Source organism: Hordeum vulgare, chromosome 3H (genome assembly GCF_904849725.1).
Source record: "Hordeum vulgare subsp. vulgare chromosome 3H, MorexV3_pseudomolecules_assembly, whole genome shotgun sequence".
Taxonomy (NCBI): domain Eukaryota; kingdom Viridiplantae; phylum Streptophyta; class Magnoliopsida; order Poales; family Poaceae; genus Hordeum; species Hordeum vulgare.
In genome coordinates, this window is record NC_058520.1 from 102,338,481 (window position 1) to 102,359,359 (window position 20,879).

At 43.2% G+C, this 20,879-nt stretch overlaps 1 pseudogene; it reads right to left on the reverse strand.

Moving 5' to 3' along the window:
• Positions 1-1,299: 1,299 nt before the first annotated feature.
• On the reverse strand, positions 1,300-20,125 carry LOC123441544 (annotated as a pseudogene).
• Between the last annotated feature and the right edge of the window lie 754 nt (positions 20,126-20,879).

Sequence of the window (20,879 nt, forward strand, 5' to 3'; positions counted from 1 at the left end):
AATTAGTAATGAAATCTTTAATTCCACAATTGTAATGCACGGGCAGTTATCGAGCTAGAATACATATCTCAGTAACCTGTCCTCCAAAAAGAAAACTCAATAGCCCTTCCCCAAAAAATAATCTCCTTAATCATGCTCACCATCTGAAAAATTAAATATATGCAGTATCCTGTTGGTGGGTGTAAGTTAACTGCATTAATGCAATCCAATCATTTAAGCCATATGCCAAACAAATGCAATTAAATTAAATCTTTTGCATTAACTGAATCAAATCAAACAAAAAATTTGCATTAACCGAATCAAATCAAATGATTACGATTACCCCACCACCCCCACGCCCTACCCCACCCTCGATTGCAACTCACGTGCCACAATTGTAATGCACGGGCAATTATCAACCTGGAATACATATTTATCAAAAACCCATGAAAAATAATCATTTGCAACTCAATAGCCCTTCTCCAAAAAATAATCTCCTTAATCATGTTCACCATCTGAAAGATTAAAACTTCGTTTATTTACTCTTCCAAAACAGAATGGATAATTGAATCAAGAACTTCAAAAATAGAACTAGGCAAGTGGCTAACGTTGATCCGACACCAGTCACACATTGGCACATGGCAGGTACGTGCAAACGGGACCTAGTCGAGGCTGTAGCAGCAGTTCTTGAAGGTGTTCATGTCGTGGCTAAAGAGGGGCACGTAGGCATCCATGCTGCCGTCGCCCAAGAAGGACGGCAGCAGGATGAGCAGGCCCTCCACTGGCAGGTAGCTGGGCATGAAGAAGAATGGCCGCCTGCCGCCGAAGTCCATGTCGTAGAACGGGATCCGCAGCCAGCTGTCGACCTCGATGTTGGGGCTCAGCACCATGTCCGCCGCGTCGGCCGTCGCCACCAGCCGCTCCTTCTCCACCGTGCCGGAGTTGGCGAAGTCGATGAAGGACTTTAAGTAGCCATCGTTGATCCGGGCCACCTCCCGGCTGATGAGCTCCACCGCGTGCTTCACCGGCCTGGCCACCATCGAGCCCGCGCGCCATCGTCATGCTCCGCCACAGGTGTGCCAAAAAAATACACGCATGCAGGACTCAACTTGACATAGGTTGCAAACTGGATGGGTGCGGTCCGTAACACATGTCATGTTATGCTCAGGAGTTTGCACCGTGTCCCTACACGGATTAACAAATGGGCTGGGACAAACCACGGATCCTCAAAAGGAAATACAGACAAAAGAATACTATCCCAGATCCTCAAAAGTACTACCCCAAATCCCCTGCTTCGCCGCCGTACGACCCGATCTGAGCGCTTGCCGCACCCAGCAGCCACACCATGGCTGCGCGACGAAGCAGCCCGTGCTGGCACCTCCCTGACGCTCCCCTCTCCCTCTAACCTTGATCCGGCACCCTTCGCTCGGCGCCTTCTGCCCTTCGGCCTTCTCTTCCCCGGCTCTGCTCTGGCTCTTCCGCCATCCTGGTCGGCTGCCCGGGACTCCCGTGCGCATGAGTGGAACGCCCTGCAGAAGCTCTCCCCTGGTCAGCCGTCCCTCTCCTGAGAGAAGCAAAGTGCAGCAAATTCAGAGTAAGCAAAGTGCAGCAAATTCAGAGTATTCCCCTCCCTGTTTTCCTCTGTACTATTTTTCATTGCAAGTGCAGCAAAGTGCAGCAAATTTAGATTCCGGCTTCAACACTTGTGATTCAGGCTTCTACACTTGTGATTCAGGCTTCAACACTTGTGATTTTAAGCAGGCTATAATGTTATTGTCTTGTGTCCTTGTTGTCTTGTCTTGTGATGCAGCTAGTGATTCTATTGATTGTAGTGCAGGTACTAATGCAATTGCTATGTTTTTTTAACAGGACAGGCTTTACGGAGATAAGGCAAAATGACACGAGATAAGAGCTGGATGGATAAGGAAAGAGATTCTGTTGAGTGACAAACTGGCATGAAGAATTTCTTGAATTTTGCTTTCGATGGTCCTCATCCAAAATCAGCTGTACCATGTCCATGTAGGAAATGTCTGAATAGTGCTCAAAGAAATAAAAAGGAGGTTCATACTCACTTGATGTACTATGGGATGGATCAGAGCTACACTCACTGGATATACCATGGTGAACAACCTGATGAGGGCATCATGTCTGAAGATTCTGATAATGAAGATGATGTAGATGATGGAGCTGGAATGTGTGACATGCTCCATACTCTCATAAGGGGCACGGGCATGGAAAGTATTGCAGATCATGATGAAGGTACAAGAGACATTCATGTGGATGATTCCAGCGGTGATGGAAGAAACCAGGAGCCAAATGCAACAGCCAAGGTGTTCTTCGAACTATTGAAAGAGGCAAAAAAAGAGCTGTACCCAGGTTGCGAGGATGTCACAAAGCTATCTTTCATTGTGAAGCTTTACCAAATCAAGTGCGTGTCTGGGATGACCAACAGAGCATGTGATTTAGTTCTGCAGATGTTCGCGCGGGTGCTGCCAAAGGGTCACTGCATTCCTACTAATCTCGCAAAAGTAAGGAAGGTGATCCGAGATCTTGGGTTGGATTACAAGAAGATACACGCGTGCGTTATTGATTGTGTGCTATTCCTTAATGATCATGCTGATGCTGAAGAATGCCCTGTCTGTCACGCGTCTTGATGGAAATCTACTCCTACCAGTGACGAAGACAATACATCAAGTCGTAAATCAAGGAAGCCAGTGCCACAGAAAGTTCTAAGATATTTCCCACTCATTCGAAGACTGCAAAGGTTGTACATGACAGAAATTATGTCATCACATATGAAATGGCATAAGGATGGTCGGGTGGATGATGGCGTAGTGAGGCATCATGCAGATTCAAAGGCCTGGAAGCATTTTGATAAGAAATATTCTAAGAAATTCTCAAAAGATGCTCGCAGTGTTCGGCTTGGCCTTGCTTCAGATGGATTCAACCCTTTTGGGCTCATGAGTTTATCACACACTACATGGCCTGTCATTCTTATCCCATATAACTTGCCACCTTGGATGTGCATGAAGCAACAAAATTGGATTATGTCAATGATTATTCCAGGACCAAAGTCAGCAGGAAATAACATAGATGTATAATTGCAGCCCTTGATTGATGAACTGAATATTCTATGGAAGGATGGTGCTTACACATATGATGCTGCAACTAAAAGAAATTTCCAGATGTATGCATGCTTGTTATGGACCATCAATGACTACCCAGCTTATGCAATGCTGAGTGGTTGGAGCACAAAAGGGAAGCTAGCATGCCCGTATTGCCACAAATATACAGATTTTTTATGGCTAAAGTATGGTCGAAAGCATTGCTACATGGGACACCGACGTTTTCTGCCGAGGACCCACAAATGGCGTCGAAACAAGTGGTTGTTCAACAACACGACAGTTAATAGAGAAGCTCCAGTGGCACTTACTAGTGAACAAGTTGTGCGGGAGCTTGATAGCATTCAGCATGCACCGTTTGGACGGTCAAATAAGAGAAAACGACCGGAAACTAATAGCTAGCATAACTGGCGGAAGAAAAGTGTATTTTTCCAGCTCCCATATTGGAAGCACTTGCTCGTTAGGCACAATTTGGATGTTATGCACATCGAGAAGAACATCTGTGAAAGCATTCTGGGGACTTTGCTTGAGATGGATAAGAAATCAAAGGATGGTGTGAAGGCTCGTCTTGATTCAGAGGACTTGAAAATTAGGAAGGACCGGCATCCAAAGCCCAGTAAGCATAAGTATGAAATAAAGAAAGGTTGCTACACTTTAAATAAGGAAGAGAAGATAATGCTCCTCAAGTTTCTGTAGAGCATTAAGATGCCTGATGGCTATGCTTCACACATTAAGCGATGTGTGGTCCTCGATAAGAGCAAAATTAGTGGACTCAAAACTCATGACTGCCATGTTATATTTCAGAAACTTCTTCCTATTGCGTTGCGCAAGCTTTTTCCAGAGAATATTGTTAACCCATTGCTTCAGCTGAGTAAATTCTTTTCTGATTTATGCTCGAAAGAGTTAAGGGATGAAGATTTGGAGAAGTTGAGCCAAACAATTCCATAAACTCTATGTCAGCTCGAGATGACCTTTCCACCAGCATTCTTTGATATTATGATGCATCTTCCAATTCATCTTGCTGAAGAGGCCCGGTTGGGAGGGCCTGTCTTGTATAGATGGGTGTATCCAATTGAGCGATACTTGCGTACGCTCAAAGGATATGTGCGTAACAAGGCTCAACTAGAAGGTTCTATTGCAGAGGGGTACATACTTGAAGAGTGCATGACTTTTTGCAGTCGATTCCTTGATGGAATGCCTACCAAGCTAAGTCAGTCCGAACGTCATGAAGATGGAGGTACAGATCAACCACCAACAGGGATTAGCATAATGAGTACAGTTGATTACTCCAAGAAAGGGTTTGTTCGTGAATCATTCTCTTTGGCTGAGATTAATAGAATGAGGCATTTCATAATAACAAACTGTGAGGAAACTGCGCCATGGATGGAGTAAGCATACTTGTGTATTTATTTCACATCGTGATATGCATTAATAATTTGCTTTTGAACTAAAAATCATTTCTCTTTCAAGTGAACATCTTCAGGAGCTCACAAGTAACAATTCTCCTAATCCTCAGAAACGGCACAAGGAAGAGTTTGTTGGATGGTTTGAGAGACGGGTAAGTTTCTTTCGTATTTTCACTAGTGTTCCTCATAATAATGTATCAACGCTGTACATTACACTCACACATATTCCATTCGATGAAACAGATCACAGAACTCCACAATGATGGCAAGGTCAGCAGTCTTAGTTATGCACTAGCTAAAGGACCTGATCACCTAGCTCGTGTATACAACCGTACAATTTTGAATGGATATTTTTTTCGGAATTCCTATATAGAGAAGGATTTGAGTACCCAAAATAGTGGCGTCATAGTTAAGGGCGATGCAACCACGGGCAATATTGATTATTACGGGGTGATCAAGAAAATCATATTTCTTGACTTTCCTCCTGATAAGAAGGTTGTTCTATTCCAGTGTGATTGGTTTGATGTGCCTCCTTCCAATAGAACTGAGAGTAAGGGATATAAGAAGGACACCAAATATGGAATTATTGAACTCGACACTACTCTAGGCAGATTCAAGGGGGACCCTTACATTCTAGGCCTCCAAGCTCAACAGGTTTTCTATGTGAGAGATGTGAAGAACCCTGATTGGGCAGCTGTTATTAAAATGAATCCAGGCAATTTGTTTTCTCCTTCTGTTTTAAATGGTGTAGGCCTTGATGAAGCTGTTGAAGACGATGAAGGTGGTGAGGCAGATGTAATGGATGTCATAGATGCAGAAATTACAGTGCAAAATATTACACTACCTGAAGAGATCACTAGTTGGAGTAGAAATGATGACGAAGGATCAAGCGTTGATGTTTCAGTCATAACAAATATAAAACCTGTTGAGTTTGAAGATGTTCAATTCGAATCTGATGATGATACGGATGATGACGAGGCTTATGTAAATGATGGCCACATTGCTCCTTTGGGAGAAGAAGAATTGGATGATGACGAGGGGTTCTTTGTGTAGACATAAATCTCTTGGTAAGGTGCTTTTCACATGTTTAAGCCATGAATATGAATTCCTGAACTTTTTTTATGGTTACCTACGAGTGCTAATCAAGAAACTATGCTGGTGTACCAAACATAAGTTTAGCCAGTCGGCTTCTATAGGGAATGCAAAACACTTATGAAACAAACATAGAAATAAACCTATGTACCAAACATAGAAATAAGTTTAGCCAGTCAGCTTCTATAGACAATGTTAGATCAACTGGCAGAAATAAATCTATAATGGCCCCCAACCTGACTATTTCCCATGGTATATTAATCAGTCTTGGACCAGACTATTTCCCATGGTCCACCTTTGCTCCCTAACCTGAAAAACCAGAAGGGTTCGCTCAAGCCACTGACATATTTTCTTTTCCAGAATAAGGATCCTTTTTTTCATTCTAATCCAAGTCCGGAACTTGGTATAACTAAGCCATGCAGTGCCATGATCTTAAAACAATTCCTACCGAAACAAGAGCAAGGGAATTACTTCCAGAACCCGGCAATTGCTCGCAGACCCATAAAAAGAGTAAGACCAGCCCATACACCACCAAGACCAAAGCTAGGAGCAACGACAAGGAGGAAGGCTGAAGAGACGACCCCGGCAAAAAGCTAAAATGGCCAATACATCGACATTGTTAAGATGAAAACGTTGGAGCTATAATCGGTAACACGAGTAGCGGGATAGAAACAGCACCGTGGAGTATGTGGCATAGCCAAAGTCAGAAACACCGTAGTAGAGCCCATCAAACACAAAAGCAATAGCATTTATCGGCTGTAATAGTGACAAACTGCAATAATTCCACATTCATTCAGTGAATATAAGATCACTGAGACTTGAGAAACAAAGTATTGACTTCTTATAATTCTCCTTACCCAGACTCCAGACTGCGCAATATCTAGAACTGCTGGATCATCTGTAAATAGCAAGGTCAAATATCCAAACCCAAGGAACAAGGTCGCAGCAAGTGCAAGACCAGTGACACCTCCAATCTGCAGGAAAATAGATGCATCGTCAGCGTATGATTGTTCAGTAAAGCTAAGGAAGATGAGAAAGTTAACAAGCAATTGTGAGTGAATATAATATCTTCCTAACATGCAGAACTCTGTACAAAACCAAGCGGGCCTGCTTGTAGTTCCCTTTCGCATATTCACTTGCAAGTAGAGCCTGCATTAAGTTATAGCTACTTCAGAACATATGAAGGTATCGAGCTAGAGATTAAATGCATGTTCCTGTAAATGTACAGACCTGACCAGCAAGAGCCAGTGCATCATTAAGTAGAGAAATTGTTAGCCAGACTTGCAAGCTTATCTCATAGCCAGCCATTGGAACAGGCCCTTGTCTTGCGGCCAGGGATGTCGACAGCCATAATGGAAGGATTACAGCGATGGTCCTGGCAATTAGCAAAGCACCTAGAAAAACAGTAAAGTTAGAGTGGCTATCATACAGGTATGTTGCAGCAACATTTAAGGAATGCTTAATTGGTTGATTACTAAGCAGAGTTCAATTCATGAATATCCTCTTTTCTTTCTGTATAGACCAAATAATTCTCACAAGGAAGCAAAAGCGCTATTTTGTGAAGTCTTAGGAAATGAAAATGAGGGATATGGGCCAACCAGATTTCAGGTAGCGGATAATGTCACCGCCAATGACATTCCATGAGAACAGAACTAGTTCGTTATTCAGCTTCCATAGGAGGATGAATGCCGCCAAGTACCTGAACAAATGCAGATGAATGCAAATAGTTTACGCAGTCTACAAATATTGATAATAACAGGAGGAAGCAAAAAAAGTAAAGATCTCATAATGGCTTCAACATACCAACTATGACTGCGATTTTGCCTCCCCACTCTTGATTTTCCCTCGATTTTGTTCCAATTTGCTCCCAAACCGAATCCACCTCCTCGTCGTGCTCGTATGCCAGAGAAACAAGTAGGAGGGAGGGGGAAATGGCTAGCATCAGGTCGCCGGAGATAAGCTGACCTGTGGTTTCCGTGGATGCGGCGGAGACGACTTGGATCTCCGTCGGCCCATAGCCCCCGCGTGCAGAGCAAACTTCCTTGCTCCCCCCACCCCCCCGGCCGAGCGTGGCGCGGGGTCTCCCACGCCGATGCACTTGTTGCGCACCCCCAATCCCGCTCCCTCCCGTCGACGATGGGCTCTCCTGTCGGTGGTGAGCTCTCCCGTCCGTGGTGGACTCTGCTGCTAGGGATTTGGCGGAGAGAGTGAGGGAGGGGAATGGGTAATAAGTGAAGTGGAGTGCGGAGAGAGTGTGGGCATTGCGCCTATACAGCGATTAGGAAAAAAACCTAAACTGTCCGTGTAGAAAAAATTAAAGGGGGAATCTATTATGCGCACGCTGCATTGTTGCTTTCTCATGCGGCGGCAGCACGCGCACGTCTGATTCCACACGGACGCTTGTGATTAAGAGCCTTATTTTTTCTCCCCCGCAGCGCTGCTGACGTACAATGCACTGGTCCATTATACTGGGAGTTTGGGACATGATAAAGTAGTAAAATCGCATGTTTTTGCCAACACATCCTCGCATATGTATTGCTACATGTACAATTTATGAAACAAAACGTGTGATAATCTGCATGATTGAGCTTGATAACAACGTCATCAGTTTGGCAGGTGGACACAAAAATTTTAAAACGGCTTATATGACAAATGCGCTTAGTAGTGCCACACAACTTGATAGCCACTAACTTTTGTGCATGAATGTCTATTGATCGAGAGTACATACACAATAACCAAATTTGAGAACCGTTTGGTAAACAAGTGACTCTGTTTTTAAACAACCTAAAAAATTGTCTAGAAATATGGAAAATTATTGTAAAAACAACATGATAGTCACATAGAACAATCTGGCAATTGCTCACGAAAAAGGTTGGTAAGTGTATGAAAACAGCTTGGTAACTAAAATCAAGAAATTTAGCAATTGCTTTCAAACAACCCGGTAACCGTACCAGACCAATCTGGTAGCTGCATAAAAAAATGACAATTTACTTTTGGAAAACTCGGTAGTTACATCAAAGAATTTGGCAGTTGCATGTGAAAATTGTAGTAACTACCAAAACAACGTGGTAGCTACGTCAAATAATTTGATCATTACCATAGAAAACTAGAAACTGTATCAAAACACACCAATGAAACTTTGGCAAGTCTACCACAAATATCTAACAAACCACAAACTGAACATCTGACAATTGTACCTTAAATTTGTGGTAAATGCATCCCTAAAATATGGCAATTATACATTTAAATCTCCGAGAAACTATTTTTCAAGTGATATTTTTTCATGGACATCAAGCCAGAAACTATTTTTCAAGTGATACTTTTTCATGGACATCAAACCATTGCAAGTTGGCTAGCACATATAAAAATTCCAAGAGATGGGGCAGTGTGCGCCATCATCAAGCAAGTACACTAGAATTTAATACAAGTAGCATCTCTCTAGGACCCACCCTGCTTTAGATTTTTCTTTGAGAGTCAATCCTACTGTAGATTTGCTTTTCAGCCCGTAGCAGACAATAGGTCGAGAGATTTGGAGATGCTGCCATGACTTTTTTCTCGCGCGGGTGTGTTGAACTGGGCGGTTAGCGAGCCGCCGCACTGGAAGTCGGCCGTGCGGCGCCGCTACGTAGTGCGCTCCAAAATTAGATTCCATCTCCTTGTACACATATCTCTTGAGCTGACTGGTTAATCTCCATCGTTACTTTTCTATTGTTTTAATAATAATATAATAGATAGATATGCATTCCTATCAGAAAAATAAAATTGATATTTTTAGCAGAAATTGTGTTATATCCATTTGTAAACTTTGTTCATTGTTTGTATAATTAAAATTTATGCAATTAATAAATACTTTAATTCCTACTTAAAACTTGCAAAAAACTTCACTTAATATCTATAAATCCGAATATTAATTATATGTCTATAATTAAGACGAAAATGCAGAGATGTTCTATTGCTCCTTTTTTGCATCACTAGGGATTGTTGCAACATGTTGTAGATATTACCATGATTGCACAATTTGTCGCAATATATAATAGTTATTGCAACACAATGAAGGTGAGGCAAAACATCGTCCTATTACAACCAATACATGTTTTGTCGCAATACAAAGCCATTTGTTTGCAACAATGTCTATGTCTAGTGCCTCACTTCGAAATTGTTGCAATATGCGCCAGAATATTACCACAAAGATTTACTTTGTTGCATTACCTACGCCTCTATTGCAACAAAACGACTAATTCCCGCAACAAAACTTATTTGTTGCAATATCACTGCCATATTACAACGGCGATCCAGTTTGTGGCAATACACGATTTCTATTGCAACAAAACGGAGTACTTAGAGCAACAAAACTAAAAAGTGGCAATATGTAGGGCATATTACCACGAACTGAAAGTTTGTGGTAATATAGCGTTTTATTGCCACGGAAGATTGTTGTAGAAATAAATTTTGTTGCAATAGACCGTATTCCTTGTAGTGTCCCATGGTGAACTACCCACTCAATCTTGTTCCGTTCATCCTGCCACGTTTTGCGATCAATCCGGGCCCTGAAGATTTGGTAGTGCATAGTGGAATGGTGGTCAATCTACTCCCTCCTATCAACCATGATTTCCTTGCGGTTGCAGAGGCAAGCCATTATGTGCTACTTCATCGTCGAGCAACCATTCGGGACACGGTGGAAGGAATGTTGCATGAAGCTCACTTGTTCACCACAGAAGTATGTGACCAACCGCTTGGCATTGGAATCTTTGGCTTTGTCGACTCCTTAGTTAGAGATACTGTTGTTGACACACCATTTGAGCTAGAAGATGAGGACCTGCTGATTACTTTTATTCCTCACAACGAAACGTTGAACTGACGTGCTACCACTTTTGGGCCAGAGATTTGGTTGATGTATTTCAGATTCCCATATGATTATTAGACTCATTATTATATCAACAAGTCTTTGGGAGGTTTTGGTTCTATTATTACTTGGTACAACCCCAAGCAAGACACGCAATTTATTCTGCTTCGTGCTCGAGTCATACACTTGGGCCTTATTCCCAAGAGTTTTGTTGCGCGTCAGTGGCTTGAGTCATACACTTAGTGGACCTAGGGATTGCTGGACTATGCAGATCAGCATCCTTCGTAACCATCATTGGAATGCCATACTCCCTAAAGTTCCTTCGACACGGGAAGAAGACCCACCACCCAATGGTAACCCTCATCTGTAGTTTGGCCCTAACCTTACACCAATGCAGGACCCCCGAGACACCGTCATTGTCTCTATGGGGTGGCATAATCCGGTTCTATAATTCGGCTTGTCTGCCCAAGGAGAGACAGTCCTCTCATTATTGCTTGCTGATCCCATTCCAAGGCAACAACTGAATTATGTGATGTTACATGCTTTAAAGCCATAGCTGGCGACTCTTGCTCCTTGGAGCAATGGTTTTGGCCCTAGACCCCTTGCTATTCTCAATACACTTCAGATCTATGCCTTAGAAGGAGTTCTACACTTCAATCAGTTACCACAAACACATCCTGGCCAGTTTGCTTCTTCAGTGGTGATTGAAGAGTTACAGGTGAACACCGCTTCACATGTCAGCAAGAACTTTGTGACCCTGGTCCCCCAAACCTTTCATGATGCTCCCACCAACTTGGGTGTTTCTGACAATGTACAAGCTCTAGTTGAAACAGAGCCTAACTATTCTCTGCATACAGCTGCTCCTGTCGGGTTGGCGGAACGACTGGTACTCATCGCTTCGGGTCGTCGTCCTAGAGCACCAATTTACACCATCAACCTTTGACGCAATGATACGCCTCAAATGTATCTATAATTTTTGATGGTTTCACACTGTTATCTTGTCTTCTTTGGATGTTTTATGTACCTTTTATATCTTTTTTTGGGACTAACTTATTAATTCAGTGACAAGTGCCAGTTCCTGTTTTTCTATGTTTTTGACTCTTTTCAGATCTGATTTTCGATCGGAGTCCAAACGGAAAAAAACCCCGAAATGATTTTTTTACAAACGGAAGAAGATCAGGGGGCCTTTGGGCCAAGCCAGGTGGGCTCCAAGGAGCCCACAAGCCCCCAATCCGCCACCAGGAGGGAGGCGGCGGTGGCAGGGCTTGTAGCCTCCCGGGCCGCCCCCTGACCTAGATCCTTGGCCTATATATTCCCAAATATTCCACAAAAAATCAGGGGAGTCTCGAAAATACTTTTCCGTCGCCGCAAGCTTCCGTTTCCGCGAGATCTCATCTAGAGACCCTTCCCGGCGCCCTGCCGGAGGGGACTTTGGAGTTGGAGGGCTTCTTCAACATCATCATCGCCCCTCCAATGACTCATGTGTAGTTCACCTCACACCTACGGGTCCGTAGTTAGTAGCTAGATGGCCTCTTCTCTCTCTTGGATCTTCAATAGAAAGTTCTCCATGATCTTCATGTAGATCTATCCGATGTAATCTTCTTTGGCGGTGTGTTTGTCGAGATCCGATGAACTATGGATTTATGATCAGATTATCTATGATATATATTTGAGTCTTTGCTGATTTCTTATATGCATGATTTGATATCCTTGTAAGTCTCTCTGAGTCTTGGGTTTGTTTGGCCAACTAGAACTATAATTCTTGCAATGGGAGAAGTGCTTGGTTTTGGGTTCTACCATGTGGTGACCTTTCCCAGTGACAGTAGGGGCAGCAAGGCACACATCAAGTAGTTGCCAACAAGGGTAAAAAGATGGGGTTTTTATCATTGGTTTGAGATTGTCCCTCTACATCATGTCATCTTGCTTAAGGCGTTACTCTGTTCTTATGGACTTAATACACTAGATGCATGCTGGATAGCGGTCGACCTGTGGAGTAATAGTAGTAGATGCAGACAGTATCGGTCTACTTGTTTTGGACGTGATGCCTATATACATAATCATTGCATAGATATCGTCACGACTTTGCGATGTTCTATCAATTGCTCGACAGTAATTTGTTCACCCACCGTCTACTTGCTTTCATGAGAGAAGCCACTAATAAACACTACGGCCCCGGGGTCTATTCACATCCATCGTTTACACCTCCGCTTTTTACTTTGCTTTGTTAGTTTGTTACTTTCAGTTCTCACTTGGCAAACAAAATATAAGGGATTGACAACCCCCTTCATAATGTTGGGACCAGCTTTTGTATTTGTGCAGGATCTTGAGATACTCCTCCACTGGATTGATACCTTGGTTCTCAAACTGAGGGAAATACTTACCACCGCTGTGCTACATCACCCTTTCCGCTTCGAGGGGACACCAACGCAAGGATCCAAGGCCACGGGGGAAATCCTTTGCATACTTGCCTAGGAAGTTCCTTAAGGCGTAGCCGCAGCTGAAGGATTCCTGGTGCCATCGACATGACAATTTCTGGCGCCGTTGCAAGGGAAGCACAGATGACATCAGAAGTATTTTTGGCACCGTTGCTGGGGAGGAGAAATCAAGATCTATCCAAGTAGGTCTCACAAACTCATCTCTTGCATTTACTTTTGTTGCCAGTTGTCTGTCGTTTTCCTCTCCCCCACTTCACATTTAATGTTTCCATTTGCCTTTCTCCTTCGTCGTTTTCTTTTGTTCATTTCACTCTCTCTTCCTGCTCGTTTGTGTGTGAGATAGTCCATCAATGGCTAGGCCCACCACTCCAAACGACACCCCTGAAAATGAAGTTCTCAATTTCAGGCAGAATGAGGAAGAAAATTTAAAGGACGCTTGGTACAGGATTTGCAATGCTCAAAGTAGATCTACTCGTAAGCAATCCACTACCGTCCTCCTTCGCAGTTTCTATGTTGGAATTTCTCCTTGGAATAGGTATATCCTTAATACCATTGTAGGTGGGAACTTTTTGGGGAGCCATACTGTTGACTCCTATAGAGCTATCATGAATTTGGTAGGCTCACCCCCGCTCATGGTTAATGGAACTATCTTGACTTTGGAACATGTGATACAAAGGCTTGACGCTATTGAACTTATTGAGGGTTTGGATAGAAAGATCCACAATCAAATTTCTCAGTACGGATCCAAAGTGGGAAACTTTTTGAAAAATTTAAAGGAGAAGGAACTTATAGTTAATGATTCTTCTAGAATTGGCAAATTAGAAGATGTCATAACCAACTTGGGTTCCGCTTTTGCCGCTGTGCAAAATACTCCAAATCTTACTCTAAAAAAGACCGTCAAGCCTGTTTTTGTTCCTAAAGCTAGTGGTGAGTCATCTAATAAATATTAAAATCTTAAGATGATAAATGATCACACTACTTATGGTTTGAACACCAAAGATGACTATACGTGATTCCATCACTTTTTGCCTAGCTAAGGGCATTAAACAAAATCGCTTGTTGGGAGGCAACCCAACGAATCTATCCTTTTTCTTTCTGTTTTGTGTTTTCCACACTTTCATAATTTTGTTATGGTTGTGTTTTTTGTGTTTCTTTTTGCGTTTGTGCCAAGCAAAACCGTTATGATTAGTCTTGGGGATGATTGTTTGGTCATGCTGGAAAAGACAGAAACTTTCTGCTCACGAAAAGAATTTTCATTTTTTCTGTAAGAGCTTTTGAGTTGAGTTTTTCTGCTGCTGATTGCTACGCAAATTCTTCATACTGTCGTAATTTTTCAGAATTGTTAAAGTACCAAAGATATACGAAATATATAGATTGCTACAGACTGGTCTGCTGTTAACAGATTCTGTTTTTGTTGTGTTGGTTGCATATTTTGATGAAACTATGGATAGTATCGGGGGGTATTAGCCATGGAAGATTGTAAGTACAGTAACCCAACATCAGCACAAGTAGAATTTAAGGTTGCTACAGTAACTAAGGAAGTGGTGGTTTGCTTTCTTGTACTAATGTTATCACGAGTTTTTGTTTAAGTTTCGTCTTGTGAAGTTTTCAAGTTTTGGGTGAAGTTCTTATGGACAAAGAGATAAAGAGTGGAAAGAGCTCAAGCTTGGGGATGCCCAAGGCACCCCAAGAGATTCAAGGATACTATAAAAGCCTAAGCTTGGGGATGCCCCGGGAAGGCATCCCCTCTCTCGTCTTCAATCCATCGGTAACGTTACTTGGGGCTATATTTTTATTCACCACATGTTATGTGTTTTTGCTTGGAGCGTCTTGTATCGTAGGAGTCTTTTATTTTTGTGGTGTCACAATCATCCTTGCTGCACACCTAAAGATAGAGACATGCACTCACCGTGATTTTGTCGAGCTTCACTTATATCTTTTGGTAGACAATTCAGCTCACATGTAGTTCACTTATATCTGTTGAGCTAGATACTTTTGCTCTATGTGCTTCACTTATATATCTTTTAGAGCGCAGCGGTGCGTGGCTTGTTAGTTGATCTATGCTTTGAAATTAGTCTCAAAAGGGGTAGTTATCCAAAGGGATACGAAAACTTCCACCTTCATGTGCATTGAATAGTTAAAGAATTTGATTCATCTCAATTAGTTTTGAGTTGTGGTTATGGTAATTTTCAAGTCATGCTAGTAGGGTGTTCTGGATCTAGAAATACTTGTGTTGAAGTTAGTGATTCCCGTAACATGCACGTATGGTGAACCGCTATGTGATGAAATCTGAGCATGATTAGTCTATTGATTGTCATCCTTTGCGTGGCGGTCGGGATCGCGTGTTGGTTTATACCTACCAACCCTTCCCCTAGGAGTATGCGTTGAATGCTTTGTTTCAATTACTAATAAAACTTTTGCAACAAGTATATGAGTTCTTCATGACTAATGTTGATTCCATGGTTTAGATGCACTTTCACCTTCCACCATCACTATCTTCTTAGTGCCATGCAACTTTCGCCGGTGCACAAAACCCACCATTAGCCTTCCTCAAAACAGAAACCATACCTACCTACTATGGCTTTTTCAAAGTCATTCTGAGATATATTGCCATGCAACTACCAGCATGATATGTGCCACCACGTCTACATTGCCATTGCATGATCGTAAGATAGCTAGCATGATGTTTCCATTAATGTCTATGACATGCTAGATCATTGACATGGTACACTACCGAAGGCATTCCATATAGAGTCATCGTTACTCTAAGTTTTGAGATGAAAGTGTGATGATCATCATTAATGGAGTATTGTCCCATGTGAGGAGATAAAAGAGGCCAAAAAATCCCACAAAAAAAAGATGCCAAAGATCCCACCAAATAAAAAAAATGAGAGAAAAAGAGAGAAGGGACAATGCTACCACTTTTTCCACACTTGTGCATATTAAGCACCATGATCTTCATGATTGAGAGTTTCTCGTTTTGGCACCGCCATATAGCTAGTGGGAAATTTTCATTATATAACTTGGCTTGTATATTCCAATGATAGGCTTCCTCAAAATTGCCTTAGGTCTTCGTGAGCAAGCAAGTTGGATGCACACCCACTAGTTTTATTAAGAGCTTTCACATATTCGTAGCTCTAGTGCATCATTTGTATGGCAATCCCTACTCATTCACATTGATATCTATTGATGAGCATCTCCACGGCTTATTGATATGCCTAGTTAATGTGACTATCCTCTCCTTTTTGTCTTGCAACCTCCACCACACTCCACACAAACTATAGTTCTATAACCATGGCTCACGCTCATGTATTGCGTGAGAGTTGAAAAGGTTTCAGAAAGTAAAGGTGTGAAACAATTACTTGGCCAATACCGGGGTTGTGCATGATTTAAATTCGTTGTGCAATGATGATAGAGCATAACCATACTATATGCTTTTGTAGGGATAACTTTCTTTTGGCCTTGTTATTTTGAAAGTTCATGATTACCTTGCTAGTTTGCTTGAATTATTATTGTTTCCACGTCAATAGAAAACTATTGTTTTGAATTTAATGGATCTGAACATTCACGTCACATAACAAGAATTACAAAGGACACCTATGCTAGGTAGCATGAAAGTATCCCAAATTCATTCTTTATCTCTTCCCTACTCGAGGACGAGCAGGAGTTAAGCTTGGTGATGCTTGATACGTCTCAAACGTATCTATAATTTTTGATGGTTTCACGCTGTTATCTTGTCTTCTTTGGATGCTTTATGTACCTTTTATATCTTTTGTTGGGACTAACTTATTAATTCAGTACCATGTGCCAGTTCCTGTTTTTTCTATGTTTTTGACTCTTTTCATATCTGATTTTGGAACGGAGTCCAAACGGAAGAAAAACCACGAAATGATTTTTTCCGAACGGAAGAAGATCTGGGGGGCCTTTGGGCCAAGCCAGGTGGCCTCTAGGGAGCCCACAAGCCCCCACTCCGCCACCAGGGGAGGCAGCGGTGGTAGGGCTTGTGGCCTCCCTAGCCGCCCCTGTCCTAGATCCTTGGCCTATATATTCCCAAATATTCCGCAAAAAATCAGGGGAGCCTCGAAAATACTTTTCCGCCACCGCAAGCTTCCGTTTCCGCGAGATCTCATCTGGAGACCCTTCCCGGCGCCCTGCGGGAGGGGACTTTGGAGTTGGAGGGCTTCTTCATCATCATCATCGCCCCTCCAATGACTCGTGAGTAGTTCACTTCAGACCTACGGGTCCGTAGTTAGTAGCTAGATGGCCTCTTCTCTCTCTTGGATCTTCAATACAAAGTTCTCCATGATCTTCATGGACATCTATCCGATGTAATCTTCTTTGGCGGTGTGTTTGTCGAGATCCGATGAACTGTGGATTTATGATCAGATTATCTATGATATATATTTGAGTCTTTGCTGATTTCTTATATGCATGATTTGATATCCTTGTAAGTCTCTCCGAGTCTTGGGTTTTGTTTGGCCAACTAGAACTATGATTCTTGCAATGGGAGAAGTGCTTGGTTTTGGGTTCTACCATGTGGTGACCTTTCCCAGTGACAGTAGGGGCAGCAAGCGCACATCAAGTAGTTGCCATCAAGGGTAAAAAGATGGGGTTTTTATCATTGGTTTGAGATTATCCCTCTACATCATGTCATCTTGCTTAAGGCGTTACTCTGTTCTTATGGACTTAATACACTAGATGCATGCTGGATAGCGGTCGACGTGTGGAGTAATAGTAGTAGATGCAGACAGTATCGGTCTACTTGTTTTGGACATGATGCCTATAGACATAATCATTGCATAGATATCGTCACGACTTTGCGCGGTTCTATCAATTGCTCGACAGTAATTTGTTCACCCACCGTCTACTTGCTTTCATGAGAGAAGCCACTAGTAAACACTACGACCCCCGGGTCTATTCACATCCATCGTTTACACCTCTGCTTTTACTTTGCTTTGTTACTTTGTTGCTTTCAGTTATCACTTGGCAAACAATCTATAAGGGATTGACAACCCCTTCATAGCGTTGGGAGGAAGCTTTTGTGTTTGTGCAGGTTCTTGAGATACTTCTCCACTGGATTGATACCTTGGTTCTCAAACTGAGGGAAATACTTACCACCGTTGTGCTACATCACCCTTTCCGCTTCGAGGGAACACCAACGCAAGGCTCCAAGGCCACGGGGGAAATCCTTTGCATACTTGCCTAGGAAGTTCCTTAAGGCGTAGCCACAGCGGAAGGATTCCTGGTGCCGTCGACACGACAATTTATGGCGCCGTTGCAAGGGAAGCACACCTGACATCACGCAACACCAGGAATAACAAATATGATGGATTTCGTGTTCCACAACCTTCTGACAGTCGCCGATCTAAGTCCAAAGTGCAACTCAGAATCTCCCCATCAGCTCCAGACTCTAGCTCTTTTGCTACCGAGAAAGCACGTGCCGAGGAAGACGTGCCACTGCCCACCCCTGTCCCGAATATGCAGTTTGAAGGAGTCCAACTATGTGCCATTCCCGAATAAGAACTCACCGCTGAAGTTGTGAATGTTTGGGAAGAGGCATCCTCTTCTTCTTCCGCTTAATCTCCTTATTTTATGGCACTTTTGCATAATTGGAATGTCCTTTGCTCGAACGTGCGGGGTCTCAATTCCCCTAATAAACATCTTGCCTTATCGAATGATATCAATTCTTGTGGTTGCTTGATTATTTGTCTCGAGGAAATTAAAATGCCTGAATTTGATCTCGTCTCTCTCAAAAAGATCCGCCCTAAACGTTTTGATCATTTTGCGTATATACCATGTAAAGGGGCCTCCGGGGGTATCTTGACCATTTGGAATAGTTTTGTTTTCATGGCACTGTTATCATTTTTGAAACCTTTGCATTGGGTATCACTTTCACATATAAAATTTCTGCCCACTCCTGGACTTTGATCAATATCTATGGGCCATGTCATGGTGAGCATAGAGAACGCTTCACCAAAGGACAGTGATCTGCACCGATGCGCCGGCCCAAACACTCGGCCGGTCATCCGCGGGTTGTTGGATCTCACCCACAAGGAACAGCCATGACTGTTGGATGGCGCGCACGCTCACGTCGGAAAAAACGGTTCGCGCTTGGATTGGTCATCCCCTTCCTCAATCCCACGAACTCCCTCGATCTCCTCCCCGCCTGACCCACTCCATGGATGCTTGTCTCGTGCGCCCCTCCCCCCCCCCCCCACACACACACACCTCCTCACCTCCACCCCTGCCGCCGGCTTGCCCCACGTCGTTGTCCCTTAGGAACTCCATCGTTGTCCGTCGCCGTCGTAGCACACTGATGCAGCACCGCCCTGCCCTCGGTTGAAGCTTTTTTTCAATAAAACGCCAGTTGAGACTTTTCCCATCAATGGTTGAAGATCTTTTTGTCAACATTTCTAGCTTTTTTAAGTTCACACTGTCCGGTTGAAGCTTTCTCAGATTCCCGTTGAAACTTTTCTCATATTCGGTTGAAGCTTTTTTGTGAACGTTTGTAGCTTTTTTCACTGCACAGTACCCGGTTGAAGCTTTCTCAAATGTCGGTTGGAACTTTTTTCATATACGATTGAAGCTTTTTCAAATGCCGGTTGAACCTTTTTTGTGAACGTTTGTAGCTTTTTTCACTGCACAGTGCCTGGTTGAAGCTTTCTAAAATGCCGGTTGAAACTTTTCTCATATACGATTGAAGCTTTTTCAAATGCCGGTTGAAGCTTTTTTGTGAACGTTTGTAGCTTTTTTCACTGCACAGTGCCCCGATGAAGCTTTCTCAAATGTCGGTTGAAACTTTTCTCATATACGATTGAAGCTTTTTCAAATGCCGGTCGAAGCTTTTTTGTGAACGTTTGTAGCTTTTTTCATTGCATAGTGTCCCGTTGAAGCTTTCTGAAATGCCGGTTGAAACTTTTCTCATATACGATTAAAGCTTTTTCTGTCAATAGTTGCAGCAAAACACAACAATGCTTCCTCAGCTCGTCATCGTGCCCGTCGCAAGGTAGCCGCCCTGTGCGGGATCCAGCTTGCGCCAAGGCCAGCCAGTGATGGCGGTGAAATGGCGACGAGGACGGCCGGCAGGGTTGAGTGACGGGCAGAAGCTGGGTCCAGCAATGCGGGTGGCTGACGGGGGCGGGGACCGACGATGCGGGAGGCCAACGGAACAAGCACCGGCGATGCAGACAGCTTGTTGACCCTATCGCCGGAGCCGCCGCCCCTGTCGTCGGAGCCACCGGCGCCCATGTCGCCTCCAGTCGCCCAAGCCGCCGCCGCCCCTGTCACCCGAAATGGAGCCGACTGGATCAGCTGCAAATGAACCGCTTGTAGCAATCAGTGGGCATGTAAAAAAATAAATCCACGTGGTGCTGCAGGGGTGTTTGGATCGCTGTAGATCGAACGGGTCTTGCGGGTCCGACGGGACGTTCTAGCCGACGTTGTGGCTAGAAACGTTTCCCTTCACGAAATGGCTTTTTGATTTGGTTATTCCTGCCCAACAAGATTGGTTATTACTAGGAGACTTTAACTATATATGTGTTGCAGAAATCCGCAACAAGCCTGGAGGCAATCTGGAGGACATGTTCACTTTCAACGACTTTATCATAGACCAATAACTTATTGAGATACCTATTAAGGGTCGCAAGTACCCTTGGAGTAACATGCAAACTTAACCTCTTCTCGAACAACTCGATTGGTTTTTCACTTCACTGATTTGGAGATCCTCTTTTCCAAACACAATGGGTAAAACCTTTGGTCGCCCGATCTCTAATCATGCTCCTTGCATAGTGATTATCGAAACAAACATCCCTAGAAGCAAACTATTCCATTTTGTAAACTACTGGATGGCTCACCCTAGGTTTATAGAAATAGTCTCGACTGCCTAGAAAAAACCAATCAAGCATGGGAAAGATAACAATGTGCCTCCATCCGATGTCAGAAATTAAAGATGGTCCACCAAGCCCTATCATGATGGATCAAGGGCACCTCATGCCTATCCGTT